Source organism: Triticum urartu, chromosome 1A (genome assembly GCF_056163025.1).
Source record: "Triticum urartu cultivar PI428250 chromosome 1A, HENAU_Tu73, whole genome shotgun sequence".
NCBI classification, from domain to species: domain Eukaryota; kingdom Viridiplantae; phylum Streptophyta; class Magnoliopsida; order Poales; family Poaceae; genus Triticum; species Triticum urartu.
In genome coordinates this window covers 225,944,385-225,963,539 of record NC_141873.1, presented here as the reverse complement: position 1 = coordinate 225,963,539, position 19,155 = coordinate 225,944,385, and positions in this window count along the sequence as shown.

The window sequence follows — 19,155 nt, the reverse complement described above, 5'->3', positions numbered from 1 at the left end:
GTTGAGAGGTGCAGCAATGGTGCTGAAATCTCTCACAAAACGCCTATAGAAACCAGCGAGGCCAAGGAAACTCCTCACTTGTGTGACCGTTTTGGGCAGCGGCCAACTCTCAATAGCTTCAATCTTGGCTTTATCAACTTCAATTCCCTGTGGAGTAACAACATAGCCAAGAAAAGATACTCGGTCGGTGCAAAAGGTGCACTTTCCAAGGTTACCAAACAAACGTGCATCACGTAGAGCAATAAAAACAGCACGTAAATGTTCCAAATGTTCCTCCAAAGATTTGCTATAAATCAATATGTCATCAAAGTAAACTACCACAAATCGTCCAATGAAAGCACGTAAAACTTCGTTCATTAACCTCATGAAAGTACTAGGTGCATTAGTTAACCCAAAAGGCATGACTAACCACTCATATAATCCAAACTTAGTTTTAAATGTTGTTTTCCATTCATCTCCCAATTTCATACGAATTTGATGGTAACCACTACGCAAATCAACTTTGGAGAATATTGTAGAGCCACTCAATTCATCAAGCATATCATCTAGCCTAGGAATAGGATGACGATAATGAATAGTAATATTATTAATGCCTCTACAATCAACGCACATACGCGACGTACCATCCTTTTTCGGCACTAAAATGATAGGAACAGCACAAGGACTAAGGGATTCGCGTATATAACCTTTGTCGAGCAGTTCTTGTACTTGACGCATAATCTCCTTCGTCTCCTCTGGATTGGTACGGTATGGTGCACGGTTGGGTAATGATGCACCGGGAATTAAGTCAATTTGATGCTCAATCCCGCGAATAGGTGGTAATCCCGGTGGCACGTCTTGTGGAAAGACGTCGGCGAACTCCTGCAAAATGTTAGTGACAGCAGGAGGCAAAGAGGAAGGCACGTCCTCGAATGAAAATAATGCCGCTTTGCACACAAAAGCATAGCAAACAGATTTGCTAAAATCTAGATCATCAATATCAGATTTGGTGGCAAGTAAACATGCACTTTTCAATTTAATTTCAGAAGCAACACTAGATTGTTTATTATTATTAGGCTGCATTTGTTGCTCAAATTCTTTTGCCACAATCTGATTTTCACTCTTAGTTTTCTCCTGTTTTGCTTTATTAGCTCTATTAATATCATCTTTCAAAATGGAATCAGGAGTCATAGGAAGCAAAGTAATATTTTTATCCTTATGAACAAGAGTATACTGATTGTTTCTACCATGGTGAATAGAATTTTTATCAAATTGCCATGGTCTACCAAGTAATAAGGAACATGCTTGCATAGGTACCACATCACAATCAACATAATCAGCATATGTAGAGATACTAAAATGCACACGAACAGTACGTGTTACCTTAACCTTGCCGCTGTTGTTGAACCATTGGATGTAGTAAGGATGTGGATGTGGTCTTGTGGTGAGAGATAGCTTCTCCACCATCTCGATGCTAGCCAAGTTGTTGCAACTCCCTCCATCTATGATCACGCGAACAGAACGTTCCTTCACAACTCCCTTTGTATGGAACAAATTATGCCTCTGATTTTGCTCAGCTTGTGTAACCTGCACACTCAAAACACGTTGAGCAACTAAACATTCATACCTGTCAGCATCTTCAGGAGCCATGTATTGCGTCTCATGATCAGAATCGTCTCCACCGTGTTCGTCACGTGTAATAAGAGCCAAAGTCTCCTCATCATAGTCACTAGCGGACTCATACCCACCATCCTCAGTAACAATCATCACACGCTTAGATGGGCATTCTCTCGCATAATGACCTCCACCCTTGCAACGTCGACAAATAATATCATGTGTTTGCCCTGTTGATGCCATGGATGAAGAAGAGCTCTTTGCAGGCCCAGAAGGTGTGCTCTTGGCAGATAGTGGTGATTGTGCCTGCTTAATTGTATCACGGTTGGAGGTGGCAGCCGACGGAGGCGCCGGTGTAGCAGAACGTGTGGAAGTAGATGATGCACGTGGTGTCCATGAAGAAGGTCGACCTGCAGAAAAGTTAGTCCGCGCCAATGCCTGTCGATCCTGCACTTCACGTTCAGCTTTACAAGCAAGATGGAATAAACGAGTGATATTAGTATACTCCTTATACTCTAGAATCGTCTGAATCTCTCTATTTAATCCACCCATAAAATGTGCAAGCATAGCTTCATTCTCCTCAACAATACCACATCTAATCATGCCAGTTTGTAATTCCTGATAATATTCTTCTACAGAATTTTTTCCCTGTCTTAAGCGCTGCAATTTTTGAAGTAATTCACGTTGATAATATGGTGGAACCCAACGAGTACGCATAGCAGTTTTCAAAGCAGCCCAAGTAGCAGGAATGGGATATAATCTACAATGCTCAGACCACCAAACACATGCAAAACTAGTGAATGCACAAACAGCAGCAGGAACACGTCTCTCCTCGGGATATTGTAAACATGTAAATCGTTGTTCAGTTTCTAACTCCCAAGTAAGATATATATCAGGAACATATCCACCCTCAAATGGTGGAATATTCAATTTTAGTTTAGGGAGATGGTCATGATCTCGTACCTGAGGGTGAGCCCTACCATTGCCATTATTTGCATGTGGACGACCTGATGGTTGCTGTGCTGGTGGTGGCACGTAGTTCTGATTTTGATCAACCTCATCCTCGTAATCGCCAGCAAAATCATCCTCCTCCGCATCAGCAGCAGGAGCCACAGAAGTAGCAACAGCAGCACCAACAGTTTGGCCAGGTGCAAGAGGGAGACGGCTCGCTCGGCGGAGGGCTGTTTCACGATGTGTAGGTAGTCGTCGTCGTTGTTGTTGTAGAGGTGCGTTAGGTGCAGCCGGTGGTGGTGGTGGAAGACGCGCGAGCAATTCATTAAACCTGTTATCGAGATTTGTTTCGAACGTCTTCTCCATGTCATCTATCTTCTCCATGGCCACTTCAAATCTGTTTAGCACATCCTGCACCTGTCCATTCATCATTTGCTGAAATTTATCATGCAACTCCTGATTCGTCATGTTCTCCCAGTCAGTCTCGTCGGCTTGTGATCCTGCCATGGTTAGAAACAATAGAAAACACACAAGAGTATGATCCTACAGAATACTAACAAGAGGTGGTGGTGGCGGGTGTCACAAATCCGTCAAGCAAATCTCAAATTCTTACCAGTTCTTACCTAGCAGCAGGCGGTGATCGGCAACCGTTGTAGTCAAAACTCTCAAAAGCTTGGATAGAGCGATTGCCAGGGAGAGTCAAACGCATGACGTAGAGGTATGTGGAGCTGGGAAGGCTTATAGTATGGTAGCAAAAAGGGTCAGCAATAATCAATTCAGAGATGCAAAGTTGAATAAACGCTCAACGACGGTACTATGCTGGTCCTAGGCTAGACCGTGCTAGAGACGCGAGCCTAGAACACTAACAAAATCACGGCGCTGCACGTAAATAAGGGAAAAGCACACTCTGGAACTTTTTTTTTCGCTTTTTTTTTGCGCTCCTCTTTTTTTTTGCGAAAAATTACTATAATGGCGAGTGTCTCAAAACTCTTCCCTCGTCAAACTGATAGGATGGGCACGAAATTTTTTTTTCACTTTTTTTTCGGAAATCAGGGCAGCGACGACGAAAAAGTGCGACAAAAAATCACTATGATGGCACGTGGCTCAAAAGACTCAGAAAAACCTAAAAATAGGATAGGGAAAAAATATTTTTGCCCGTGAAAATTTTGGCCTAAAATATTTTTGCCCGTGAATATTTTTTTTTCCGAGACCTACGCAGGCAAGGAAACACGAATCGGAATTGAGATTGATCTCAAGAACAAACCTAATATGAGAAGAACTCGGATTGGTGGTGGATATATGGTTACAGATTGGTGGTGGTATATGGATACAGATTGGTGGTGGTATATGGATACGGATTGGTGGTGGTATATGGATACAGATTCAGAACGGTGGCGGATAAGCAATGGTGGTAGATGGGCGATGATGATGGTGCGGCGGCGGCGTGACAACTTATGACCAGAACTCGAAACTCTAAAAGACTAGACTCTAAGACCAGCAACTTGACACGACGATGCAACCGCAAATTCAACAAAGCAAAAACCCTAAAAAGATTATGCAAAGGCTCAGATTGGTTCGGATATGATGAACCAACCCTAATTTTTTTCTGGCTTTTTCGTGGACTGTAGGTATGAAGAACAGACTCGATCTAATCTACGAAAAACTGTAAAATCTCACCGAGCAACCTGGAAATCTGATACCACTTGATAGAGGCAAAGGTGTCCCGATGCTTCGATGAGATGGTGGCTATCGTTTTCTGTGGGAGTCGACCTTGACGATCCGACTACGAACGTGCGAGACATCGCGCCTTAGCAATCGCTAAACCAACTTCCGAGGGGTTATTGACCACGCCGGAGCACGATCAACTTGACCACGAGGGCCTGTTTCCTGCGAGCAAACGAAGAACCAGCAAGAAACTGAGATTGCAATCTGGATATTGCGAATATAAGATGAAAGCTTTATTGATCAAGGTGGGGTTCTGTGACGTCTTGGTCTGGTCGTTGGACACAAACGAAGTACGAGAAGTTGCAGCTATGGCGAACTTTTATTCTAAACAAAACCCAAAGTCTAAACGACGCCCTAAGGGTTGTATATATGGAGGAAGAGAGGGGAATTTCGTGGCCCTTGAGGGTGGGGTCCGAAACCAACCCTAACTCTTGTTTCCCCACACATACGGATTCTAAAAATAGCCTATACTTAAGTATTTCGAAATTACATGGGCCTGGCCCATTAATAAGGTGACGCAGCACCTAGAATAGCCTATGGACGAATATTATGAAGTGGCATCTTGTATATTTCGTCCATGGCTTCATGCACTCCTTATGGCGGCTTCAAAGTCCTGAAATCATCACTTGTAACTCCGTTCTTCTCCGTTCTTGATCCCCTTGCGCATGCCATCAACTCCATGCGTGTTCTTGCTCCAATGTTCATCCTTCTCCAAGCTAGGCCCTTCATTTGAAAGAAAAACAAATGTATCCAATTTAGGCAGCATCATAATCTCATGAACATTAGAATCATTACCAAGAAACGAAAGTACCTGGTAATTTAATTGGCGTGCGCGAGCTCTAGTAATTGGTCCAGTATATGTAACAGTAGGGGCTGTGGGTGTAACAATGGTATTGATGTCCTCATCACTTTCTCTATAATTCCCTTCAATAAACTATTTTCTTGCTCAAGTGTAACTTGGCTAAGAGAATCATTAGTGGAATCAAGAGAGCTACTAGAAGTAACAATATTGGATTTAGCATGATCATTGTTACTACTAGAGGAAGAATCTTTCTTGTTAGACTTGACTTGAGGCATGTAAGTGGATAAGAGTAAACGCTTGGCAATGTAAGAAGAACTTTTCTTGCGGAGATCATCATTGATTGCCTTTAAGAACTCATGCTCTTGCTCAAGATTGAGCTTTTCAAAGCGTAATTTCTCATGAGCTCTTAAAAGTTCTCGATGATCTTCGAAGATAGTGTCATGAGCTAACTTAAGAGTTTTTAGTTCTTTAGTTAGAGCCTCAATCTTCTCCTTATCATTGTCATTCGTTTTATCTTGATTAGCATGATTAATTGGTCTTTCATCATAGTATTCATCACTAGAGTTGTCAACAAGAAAATCATCACCTAACAAGTCATCTTCATCACTATTGAAATCAACGTACTCGGGGTGTGTTACCTTAGGACCTTTGGCCATGAAGCATCTTCCAATTCCTTCATTTGGTGAGTCAAATATGTCGTAGGAGTTGGTTGACACAAGTGCTAGACCGGCAACACTTTCATCTTGAGTATCTTCAGAGTCAGAGTGATAACTTCTCTCGGAGTGGCTGTCGGAGTCGGAGCCGGATATCCATTCACCAACATGAGCTTGATGTCTTCTTCTTGTGTAGCTCCTTGATGATTTTTCCTTCCTTTTCGAATCCTTGCTTCTCCATGAGTATCTTCGTTCATAATGATCATCTCTACTCCTTCTCTCTCTTGGTGGTGATTCTTTGCTTCTTCTTCTTAGAGAATCTTCTCTTCTCTTGTAGGGAGCCGTACACTCATTGGAATAGTGTCCGGGTCTTCCACAATTGTAGCAGTTTCGCTCTCGACTAGAAGATCTTTTGTCATTGTAGGACCTTGACTTGAAGCTTCTATCTTTGCTTCTACTCTTGTAGAACTTGTTGAAGTTCTTCATCATTAAGCTCAATTCTTCATTGAAGTCTTGTTTCTCACTTGATGATGTAGGGGCTTCACATGAGGCTTTATAGGCACCACTTGATTTGTTGTGAAGTTCCTCTTTATCCTTAAGTGACATCTCATGAGCAACAATTCTTCCAATCACCTCCGTTGGCTTGAGAGCTTTGTAATTGGGCATCATTTGGATCAATGTGCACACGGTATCATATTTTCCATCCAAGGCTCTTAGAATCTTCTTGATGATGAATCTGTCGGTCATCTCTTCACTTCCTAAGCCGGCAATCTCATTTGTGATGAGAGCAAGCCTAGAGTACATTTCAGCGACACCTTCACCATCCTTCATCTTGAACTTGTCAAGTTGGCTTTGAAGCACATCCAACTTGGATTCCTTGATGGAGTCGGTACCTTCATGCATATCAATCAAAGTGTCCCAAATTTCCTTTGCATTCTCAAGACGGCTGATTTTGTTGAATTCTTCGGGGCACAGTCCGTTGAAGAGAATATCACAAGCTTGAGCATTGTATTACAACATCTTCAACTCATCCGCGGTAGCTTCACGGTTTGGTTCTCTCCCATCAAAAAAGTCACCTTGCAGACCAACACACACAATAGCCCAAACGGCGGGGTTATGTCCAAGAATATGCATTTTCATTTTATGCTTCCAACTAGCAAAATTAGTACCATCAAAGTAAGGACCTCTACGGTGATAATTTCCCTCGCTAGACGCCATACTCTCCTAGGTTGTGAAACCAAGGCTATGACCACCAAAAGCTATGGAGATCAAGCAAATGGAGACCAAAGCTCTGATACCACTTGTAGGATCGAAAGTATGTCTAGAGGGGGGGTGATTAGACTACTTGACCAAATAAAAACTTAACCTTTTCCCAATTTTAGTTCTTGGCAGATTTTAGCTATTTTAGGACAAGTCAAGCAATCATCACACAATTCAAGCAAGCATGCAAAGAGTATATTGGCAGCGGAAAGTAAAGCATGCAACTTGCAAGAATGTAAAGGGAAGGGTTTGGAGAATTCAAACGCTATTGGAGACACGGATGTTTTTCCCGTGGTTCGGATAGGTGGTGCTATCCTACATCCACGTTGATGGAGACTTCAACCCACGAAGGGTAACGGTTGCGCGAGTCCACACAGGGCTCCACCCAAGGGTAACGGTTGCGCGAGTCCACACAGGGCTCCACCCACGAAGGGTCCACGAAGAAGCAACCACCCACAAAGGGTCCACGAAGAAGCAACCTTGTCTATCCCACCATGGCCATCGCCCACACAGGACTTGCCTCACTAGCGGTAGATCTTCACGAAGTAGGCGATCTCCTTGCCCTTACAAACTCCTTGGTTCAACTCCACAATCTTGTTGGAGGCTCCCAAGTGACACCTAGCCAATCTAGGAGACACCACTCTCCAAGAAGTAACAAATGGTGTGTAGGTAATGAACTCCTTGCTCTTGTGCTTCAAATGATAGTCTCCCCAACACTCAACTCTCTCTCATAGGATTTGGATTTGGTGGAAAGAAGATTTGAGTGGAAAGCAACTTGGGAAGGCTAGAGATCAAGATTCATATGGTAGGAATGGAATATCTTGGTCTCAACACATGAGTAGGTGGTTCTCTCTCAGAACATATAAGTTGGAATGGTGTGTGTGTTCTGATGGCTCTCTCGTCAAATGAGAAGGAGGTGGAGGGGTATATATAGCCTCCACACAAAATCCAACCGTTACACAGTTTTCCAATCTCGGTGGGACCGAATCTATAAGCTCGGTCGGACCAAAAATGTAAACCTAGTGACCGTTAGTGATTTCCGGTGGGACTGACATGCAACTCGGTAGGACCGATATGGTTAGGGTTTGGGCATAACATAATCTCGGTGAGACCGATTACACAAACTCGGTGAGACCGAATTTGGTAATTAGCTAACCAGAGAGTTGGTCAGGCAAACTCGGTGGGACCGATTTGCTCTTTCGGTGGGACCGAGTGGAACTCGGTGAGACCGAAAAGTTACAAAGGGGAAACACTGAGTTTACATTGCAATCTCGGTGGGACCGATTCGCTCTTTCGCTGAGACCGAAAAGTTACGAAAGGGAAACAGAGAGTTTGCAACCCCATCTCGGTGAGACCGAGATCCCTATCGGTAGGACCGAATTGCTAGGGTTTGGCAGTGGCTAATGACAAGTGAAACTCGGTGGCGCCGGATAGGAAGAATCGGTAGGACCGAGTTTGGCTTAGGGTTTAGGTCATATGTGGATATGGGAAAGTAGTTGAGGGTTTTGGAGCATATCACTAAGCACATGAAGCAAGAGGCTCATTAAGCAACACCTCATCCCTCCTTGATAGTATTGGCTTTTCCTAAAGACTCAATGTGATCTTGGATCACCAAAATATAAAATGAAGAGTCTTGAACTTTTGAGCTTGAGCCAATCCTTTGTCCTTAGCATTTTGAGGGTTCCACTTTCACATCCATGCCATGCCAATCATTGAGCTTTCCTGAAATAATCATCTTGGAATAGCATTAGCTCAATGAGCTATATGTTGTTATGAATTACCAAAACCACCTAGGGATAGTTGCACTTTCAAAGGGACAGCCACAAGGGGCGCGCCCAAGGGGGGAATCCTACTCCTAGTAGGAGTAGGTTCCCCCCTTTCCTAGTCCTAGTAGGAGAAGAAGGAAGGAGAGGAAGAAGAGAATGAAAGGGGGCCCCGGCCCCCCTAGCCCTAGTCCAATTCAGCTTGGGCTAGGGGGCACGCGCGCCACACCTTGGCATGCCTCCTCTCTTCCACCATTAGGCCCATGAGGCCCAATAACTTCCCCGGGGGGGTCCGGTAGCCCCCCGTACTCCGAAACTTATCCGGAACGACCCGAACCATTCTGGTGTCCGAATATAGCCTTCCAATATATTAATCTTTATGTCTCGACCATTTCGAGACTCCTCGTCATTCCCGTGATCTCATATGAGACTCCGAACAACCATCAGTACATCAAATCACATAACTCATAATACATATTGTCATCGAACGTTAAGCGTGCGGACCCTACGGGTTCGAGAACTATGTAGACATGACCGAGACACATTTCTGGTCAATAACCAATAGCGGAACCTGGATGCTCATATTGGTTCCTACATACTCTACGAAGATCTTTATCGGTCAAACTACACAACAACATACGTTGTTCCCTTTGTCATCGGTATGTTACTTGCCCAAGATTCGATCGTCGGTATCATCATACCTAGTTCAATCTCGTCACTGGCAAGTCTCTTTACTCATTCCATAATGCATCATCCTGCAACTAACTCATTAGTAGCATTGCTTGCAAGGCTTATAGTGATGTGCATTATCGAGAGGGCCCAGAGATACCTCTCCGACAATCGGAGTGACAAGTCCTCTCGATCTATGCCAACTCAACAAACACCATCGGAGACACCTGTAGAGCATCTTTATAATCACCCAGTTACGTTGTGACGTTTGATAGTACACTAAGTGTTCCTCCGGTATTCGGGAGTTGCATAATCTCATAGTCATAGGAACATGTATAAGTCATGAAGAAAGTAATAGCAATAAACTAAATGATCATAGTGCTAAGCTAATGGATGGGTCTAGTCCATCACACCATTCTCTAATGATGTTATCCCTTTCATCAAATGACAACACATGTCCATGGCTAGGAAACTTAACCATATTTGATTAACGAGCTAGTCAAGTAGAGGCATACTAGGGACACTCTATTTGTCTATGTATTCACACATGTACTAAGTCTCCGGTTAATACAATTCTAGCATGAATAATAAACATTTATCATGATATAAGGAAATATAAATAACAACTTTATTATTGCCTCTAGGGCATATTTCCTTCAACTTCCGTAGGATTTGTTCCTGTTCATGCTCATGTACTCAACGCCTAATAATAACATCTACTCGGTCTTTATATAAATGTGGGTCATCCCAAAAGTAATGTCTTAAATCTAAGAAGAACCTTTTCTTTTGTTGGTATGTGAAACTAAGGGGTATATATTTAGCAACAATGTAATTAGCATAGTTTGTACTAAGGAATATTACGAGAAGCATTTATAACAGCTAATTGTTCATCATGAAAACTATCATCAATAGGTAGTGGGTCATCAAGAACATTTTCCATTCTAGACAAATTATCAGCTACGGGATTCTCTCCTCCCTTTGTATCAATAATATGCAAGTCAAAATCTTGTAGCAAAATAACCCACCTAATCAACCTAGGCTTAGCATCTTTCTTTTCCATAAGATATTTAATAGTGGCCTGATCAAGGTGGACAATTACTTTGGACTCAATAATATAAGATCTGAATTTATCACATGCAAATACAACTGCTAAAAATTCTTTCTCAGTAGTAGCATAGTTTCTTTAAGCATTGTCTAGATTTTTTCTAGCATAATGGATAACATTCAATTTCTTATCAACTCTTTATCCTAGAACAACAGCAACAACATAGTCACTAGCATCACACATAATTTCAGAAGGCAAGCTCCAATCGGGTGGTTGAACAATGAGTGCAGAGGTTAAGGATTTTTTAAGTATTTCTATGGCTTCTACACAATCATCATAAAAACAAATGAAACATCTTTTTGCAAAAGATTGGTGAGAGGCCTAGAAATTTTAGAGAAGTCTTTAATGAACCTCCTATAGAAACCAACATGACCAAGGAAACTTCTTATGCCTTTTATATCTTTATGACATGGCATTTTCTAAATTGCATCAACTTTAGCTTTATCTACTTCAATACCTCGTTCAGAAATTTTATGCCCAGGGCAATACCTTCATTCACCATAAAGTGGCACTTCTCCCAATTCAAGACAATATTAGTTTCTTCACATCTCTACAAAACTCGGTTAAGGTTGCTTAAGAAATCATCAAAATAAGTCCCATAAAAGGAAAATTCTTCCATGAAAGCCTCAACAATCTTTTCAGAAAAGTCAGAGAATATAGCAGTCATACATCTTTGAAAGGTAGCAGGTGCAATGCATAAACCAAAAGGCATATGTCTATAAGCATAAGTTCCGAAAGGACAAGTAAAGGTAGTTTTCTCTTGATCTTCTTTCGACACAGGTATTTGAGAAAAACCAGAATATCCATCAAGGAAACAAAACTGTGTATGCTTAGACAATCTTTCTAACATTTGATCAATAAAAGGCAAGGGGTAATGATCTTTTCTCGTAGCTTTGTCTAAATTCCTAAAATCAATTGCTATCCTATAACCAATTACAACTCTTTGTGGGTTGAGTTCATTTTTAACATTAGGAACAACGGTGATGCGTCCTTTCTTAGGGACACCATGAACAGGAGTTACCCATCTACTATCAGCTATGGGATAAATTATACCTTCCTCCAGAAGATTTAATATTTCAATTCTTACCACATCCTTCATTTTAGGATTCAATCGTCGTTGATGATCAACAACTGTCTTAGCATCAGGCTCCATATTAATCTTGTGTTGACATAAAGTGGGACTAATGCCCCTTTAAATCACCAGGAGTGTATCCAATGGCAGCATGGTGCTTCCTCAGAGTTTTGAGTAATCTCCTTTCTCCATGCTCTGAAAGGTTAACACTAATAATAATAGGATATATTTTCTTTTAATCAAGATAAACATATTTCAACGTGTCAGGTAATTGTGTTAATTCAAACAAATGATCACCCTTAGGAGGAGGTGGTCCTCCTAGAGTTTCAACAGGCAAATTATGTTTAAGGATAGGTGCTTGATCAAAGAATATCTTATCTATTTTATTTCTCTCATTCATATGCATACCATTTTCATGATGTAGCAAATATTGTTCTAACATATCAGTAGGAGGTACGACAATAGAAGCAAGACCAATTTCATCCTTACTAGGCAAGGTCACCAAAATTAACACTGACGGTTTCCCTATTGCAATCAATTTTAGCATTAACGGAATTTAGGAAAGGTCTACCAAATATAATGAGATAAAATCATCTTGTGGAGAACCAAGAACTAGAAAATCAGTAGGGGATTTGATCATTCCACACAGGACTTCAACATATCTAACAATCCCAAGCGGTGAAATAGTATCTCTATTCGCAAGCTTAGTAGTAACATCAATGTCTTCTATCTCAGCAAGTGCAATATCATTCACTATTTCTTAGTATAAGGTAAACAAAATAGCACTCACACTAGCACCCAAATCACATAAACCATGATAACAATGATCTCCTATTTTAACTGAGACAACATGCATGCCAACAATAGGCTTATTCTTATCTTTAGTGCCAGACTTAGCAATTCTAGTTGCTTCATGATAGAAGTAGATAACATGCCCATCAATATTATCGACCAAGAGATCTTTAACCATAGCAACATTAGGTTCAACTTTAATTTGTTCAGAGGGTCTAGGTGTTCTAATATTACTTTTGTTAACCACGGTTGTAACTTTAGCATGTTCCTTTATCCTAATAGGGAAAGAAGATTTCTCAATATAAGCGGTAGGCACAACTAGATCAACATTGTAAATGATAGTTTCATCTTCAACTATAGCGGCTTCCTATATCTTTTCTTTAATAGGGGGATGATATTTAAATCACTCCTCCTTAGGGAGATCAACATGATGTAACACCCCGGATGTAATTTACCTTATATGTATCCCAACTCTTGCCGTTTCCGGCCTAAGTTATATTATTTTCCTCGATGTTGGGTTTTTGTCTCCGTGTGTTTTTGCCTTTGTCATGCATCTCATATCATGTCATCATGTGCATTGCATTGCATACGTGTTCGTCTCATGCATCCGAGCATTTTCCCCGTTGTCCGTTTTGCATTCCGGCGCTCCTATGTCACCCGGTGTCCCTTTCTACCTCTTTTCGTGTGTGGGGGTTAAACATTTCCGGATTGGACGGAGACTTGCCATGCGTCCTTGGTTTACTACCGGTAGACCGCCTGTCAAGTTTCGTGCCATTTGGACTTCGTTTGATACTCCAACGGTTAACCGAGGGACCGAGAAGGCCTCATTTGTGTTGCAGCCCAACACCCTTCCAAAGTGGCCCAAAACCCACCAAAACCCCCTCCATCGTCTAGAGGATTCGATCACGATCGTGTGGCCGAAAACCGTGCTCAATTTGGAGCTTCCTAGCTCCATCTATGCCTATAAATAGCTCCTCCTCCAAAAATCCCGGGTCTTCTTCCACCCTAACCCTAGAAAAACTCCACCCGCCGCCGCCGGACAAAAATCCGGGCAGCGGATGTGTCCGCCCGCTCCGCCGGACCAACCCGCCGTCGCCACGTGTCCCTGGGCCGGTCCCCAGTTCGCCGCTGACCCCGCGGGCCCGCGAGGCCCGTGCGGGGCCCTCCTGGCCCAGTCTCCGCTGCCTCCTCCCGCCAGGGCGCCGCCCCCGCGCCCGGCGCCGATCGCCGCACCCGGCTCGCCGCGCCGCCGCAGGCCCGCCGCCGACCACAGCAGCCGCCGGCCGCCTCTCCTCGTCGGCACACCGCTCCTCCGCCGCGCCGCCGCCAGGAAATGCCGCGCCGCCGCCGCCCGACCACGCCGGCCACCTCCACCGCCCTGCCCTACCTCATCGCCGGCGACGCCCTCAAGCTCCAAGTCCAGCGACCTCGTCTCCGTCGGTGAACAGTGCATCTACAGTGCCGATCTGGATCTCAGATCTAAAATCCAGACGGTTGACTTTTTATCCCCGAAACCCTAAATTTTGTCAATCTTCATAATGTCGTATCTCTGCATCCGTAGCTCCGATTTGTGCGTGTAGCATATCAAAATGTTCGTCTCGACGAGTACATCATTTCATCTCATTGCATAATTTTCGTTTGAGCTCATCTTGAAGCCTGAAATGCTGTTGGAAGAGAGCTATGTGATAAATTTGTCAGATCTGTTTCATCAAATAGCATTTTGTCATTTTTGCCATGATTAATGTGTGCATGCTATGATCCTGAGCTCTACATGTGTTTTGTTATATGCCATGCCATCTTTACAGAGGTGCTTGCCATGTATTTTTGTGATATTCGGGTGACTAGCACAAGCTTGCAAAGTAGCGTAATCGGTAATGCTGAATTCAGGGACTTAGAATTTCACAGTCCTTGTTCTGTTTTTGTCATTATGCCATATGTTCATGTTGTTTCCTAGTTATCCGTGCCTCTTTTGAGGATGATGAGTAAGGGTGTTTTGTTAACATTATGGTGCTCTATCCATCCATTCTTTGTTTTCATTTATGGAGCACCCTAGCTTGAGTCAATCGAGCTCTACTTTTTCTATATCGTGAATCCTGGCAGATTGTTGACATGTTTAGCGATTTTGCCGAGGATGTTTCTATTGATTCGTGCATGCTATGTTATTGTTCTTGCCATTTCTAGCTCCTATGCCATGTATTCTTGATGGGTGTATGCTTAGTTTGTCATGCAATGCTCTGTAGTGAGTGCATCGAGCTCGTAAACATGCCTACTCGTTAACTGATTTGCATGCTCCAGTTTTTTCGCAAAGTCTGAGATCTGTTTATGTTTTTGCCATGTTCACATGCTCCCATTTGTATTTTCTGATCCCTTTTGGCTCAAGGTCACTAAGGGACTTTTGTTAAGTGCTTTGAGTAGCTTCATGTCATGCCTTGCTTTGCCATGTTAAGTTCCTGTAGCTTGTAGTTTTCATGCTCTAAAGTGTGCTTCCTGATGTTAAATTCCAGACTTGTGTTAATTTCACTAAGTCTGAAACTTGTTGTCATTTGCATTTTTGCCATGCTTGTTTGAACCTGTTAATGGATGAATTAGCCGTAGATCAGTGTTCATCTTTTGTCAAGCATCATGAGTGGATCCCTGCCATGTATTTTGTTGTCATGTTTGAGTGCTGTAGCATATTTATCTTGATGCATTTAGTTGGTCACTTGCTAATTATCGCAGACCGGTGCCATATTTGTTTTGCTTGCCATTTCCAAACCGTGCATCCGATTCCGGCGATCTTTATATCGACTTCAACCGAAATCACCTCACCTTTCCAGTGGCACTCTTGGATTTCCAATTTGAGGCCAGTTTCAATCATTCCTTGTCAAATCTTGCATATGCATCGCATACCGCATCCCGCATATCATACCATGTTTGCATCATGTTGTTTGAGCATTGCACGTGGTTGATTGTGTTCCGTTTGCTTGTTGTTCTTGTTTGGGTAGAGCCCGGAGACGAGTTCGTGAATGAGGAGCCCGTTGAGTTCGCTTACGAGGATCAAGTCAACTCTGACAACTTTGCAGGCAAGATGATCATACCCTCGAAATCACTTCTATCTTTGCTTGCTAGATGCTCGCTCTTTTGCTATGCCTATGCTACGATGCCTACCACTTGCTTATCATGCCTCCCAAATTGCCATGTCAAACCTCTAACCCACCATGTCCTAGCAAACCGTTGATTGGCTATGTTACCGCTTTGCTCAGCCCCTCTTATAGCGTTGCTAGTTGGAGGTGAAGATTGGAGACCGTTCCTTGTTGGAACATTATTTTCTTGTTGGGATATCATTATATTATCTTGTTATCGTAATGCATCTATATACTTGGTAAAGGGTGGAAGGCTCGGCCTTTTGCCTAGTGTTTTGTTCCACTCTTGCCGCCCTAGTTTCCGTCATATCGGTGTTATGTTCCCGGATTTTGCGTTCCTTACGCGGTTGGGTTATAATGGGAACCCCTTGACAGTTCGTCTTGAATAAAAATCTTCCAGCAATGCCCAACTTTGGTTTTACCATTCGCCACCTAGCCTCTTTTTCCCTTGGGTTCCGCGGACTCAAGGGTCATCTTTATTTAAAGCCCCGGGCCAGTGCTCCTCTGAGTGTTGGTCCAACCTGTCAGCTGCCGGTGGCCACCAGGGGCAACTCTGGGCTGGCCTACCGGAACCTTAGACAATCCGGTGTGCCCTGAGAACGAGATATGTGCAGCTCCTATCAGGATTTGTCGGCACATTCAGGCAATGTTGCTGGTTTAGTTTTACCATTGTCGAGGAGTCAAAAAAACCGAACCCGAGGAAATAAAATAACTTAGCGCCGGAAACGGCAAGAGTTGGAGTACATATTAGGTAAATTACATCCGGGGTGTTACAACACTCCACCACTACGAAAGGATCTCGTCCCGAGATCTAGGACTAGAAAAACGCCGGGTACTCAGAACGGAGGTGATCCTCGCGTTCCCAGGTGGCTTCACGGTCGGAATGGTGTGACCACTTGACTTTGAGGAATTTGATTGACTTATTGCGAGTCTTGCGTTCAGTCTCTTCAAGAATAGCCACAGGGTGCTCATGATAAGAAAGATCTTCTTGGAGATCAATGTCTTCGAAGTTGACGGTGCGGTCAGGAGTCTTGAAGCACTTGCGGAGCTGAGAGACATGGAACACGTCATGCACATTTGCAAAGTTTGAAGGAAGCTCGAGTTGATAGGCGAGATCGCCTCTCTTGCTGACGATCATGAAAGGTCCCACGTATCTAGGGGCAAGCTTCCCTTTGATACCGAAGCGACGAGTACCTTTCATTGGAGAGACGCGGAGGTAAACATGATCTCCGATCTCGAAAGCCAAATCACGGTGCTTACTATCATAGTAGCTCTTCTGGCGCGATTGCGCTGCTTTGAGGTTATCTCGAATGACTTTGCACATTTCCTCTGCCTCTGTGATTAAGTCATTTCCAAGAAGTTGACATTCACCGGTTTCAGACCAGTTGAGTGGAGTACAGCACTTCCTGCCATACAGAATTTCGAATGGGGCCTTGCCCAAACTTGCTTGAAAACTGTTGTTGTAGGAGAATTCGGCATATGGAAGGCAATCTTCCCACTTCATGCCGAAGGAGATCACACAAGCCCTGAGCATATCTTCAAGAATCTGATTGACACGCTCGACTTGACCGCTAGTTTGAGGATAGAAAGCTGTGCTGAAGAGGATGTTGGTGCCCATGGCCTTCTGAAAAGACTCCCAAAACTTGGAGGTAAAGATGCTGCCATGGTCTGAAGAGATCACCTGTGGAATACCGTGCAGAGAGACAATCCAAGAGGTATACAGCTCCGCCAATTGAGCTGCAGTGATAGACTCTTTGATAGGCAGAAAGTGAGCCACTTTAGTGAGTTTGTCGATGACAACGAATATAGCATCATTGCCACGCTTGGACTTTGGAAACCCAGTCACGAAGTCCATCTCAATGTGGTCAAACTTCCATTCTGGAATGGCAAGAGGTTGGAGGAGACCAGCTGGCCTTTGGTGTTCTGCCTTCACTCTTCTGCAGACATCACACTCATTCACGAACTAAGCAATCTCGCGCTTCATTCGAGTCCACCAATAAGCCTGCTTGAGATCCTGATACATCTTCGTTCTCCCAGGGTGGATGGAGAGGAGTGAATTGTGAGCCTCGTTCATGATCGCTTTACGAAGGTCACCTTTGGGCACAACATTTCGATCCTCGAAGAAGAGAGTATCCTTGTCATCAAGGCGGTAGCACTTGTACTTGGGTTGACTCTTGGCAATCCCAATCTTCACCTTCTTCACCATATCATCAAGAAGTTGAGCCTCGCGAATCTGGTCTTCCAAGGTAGGAGAGACTTTAAGGTTGGCGAGGAAACCTTGAGGAACAACTTGCAAATTGAGTTTGCGGAAAGCTTCACAAAGCTCAGGTTGGTAAGGCTTGAGAATCAGACTGTTGCAATAAGCCTTCCTGCTCAAAGCGTCAGCAATCACATTGGCCTTGCCTGGAGTATACTCGATACTTGGATTATACTCTTGAATCATTTCGACCCAATGAGTCTGCCTAAGGTTGAGATTAGGCTGAGTGAAGATGTACTTGAGACTCTTGTGGTTAGTGAAGATGTCCACTTTTCTTCCCAATAAGAGATGTCTCCAAGTCAAAAGAGCATGCACAACTGCCGCCAACTCGAGGTCATGAGTGGGGTAGTTCTTCTCGTTGGGCTTCAACTGGCGAGATGTATAAGCCACAACTTTCTTCTCTTGCAACAACACTGCACCATGACCTTGAAGAGAGGCATCGCAGAAGACCTCGAGCGGTTTGGATTCATCAGGAGGAGTCAGAACTGGAGCAGTGACCAATTTCTCTTTCAAAGTGTTGAAAGCGATGTCACATTCCGGAGACCAAACGTACTTGACGTGCTTCTGGAGAAGGTTTGAAAGAGGCTTCGCGATCTTTGAAAAGTTCTCAATGAACCTTCGACAGTAGCTTGCGAGACCGAGGAAGCTACGGAGTTGCTTCACGTTCTGAGGTGGTTCCCAATTCACAATTGCAAACACCTTCTCAGGATTCATAGCAATGCCCTTGGTAGAGATGATATGCCCAAGATAAAGAACCTCATCGAGCCAAAACTCACACTTTGAGAACTTGGCGTAGAACTGATGTTCTCTGAGCTTACCGAGCACCAAACGCAAGTGCTTGGCATGATCTTCCTTGTTCTTCGAAAAGACCAGAATGTCGTCGAGATAGACCAAAACGAAGTCATTTGTGTAGGCGTTGAAGATGAAGTTTATCATGCGAGAGAAAGTTGGAGGAGCGTTGACGAGGCCAAAAGACATGACTGTGTATTCATATGAACCATAGCTTGTTCTAAAAGCCGTCTTGGGAATATCTTGCTCACGGATTCGAATCTGGTGATAGCCCATACGGAGATCAAGCTTGGAGAATACTTGGGCACCTTTGAGTTGTTCGAACAGCTCATTGATGTTGGGAAGTGGGTATTTGTTCTTGATAGTCTTCTTGTTCAATGGACGGTAGTCAACACAAAGTTGGTCCGTTCCATCCTTCTTCTTCACAAAAATAACTCCACAACCCACGGAGAAGAACTAGGTCGGATGAGACCCATTCGCTCTTGAATATCGAGTTGCTTCTTCAGCTCCTTCAACTCTTCAGGTCCGAGCTCGTAAGGACACTTGCAAACCGGTTCCGTGCCAGGCTCAAGATCGATGACGAATTCAACTGGCCGGTGCGG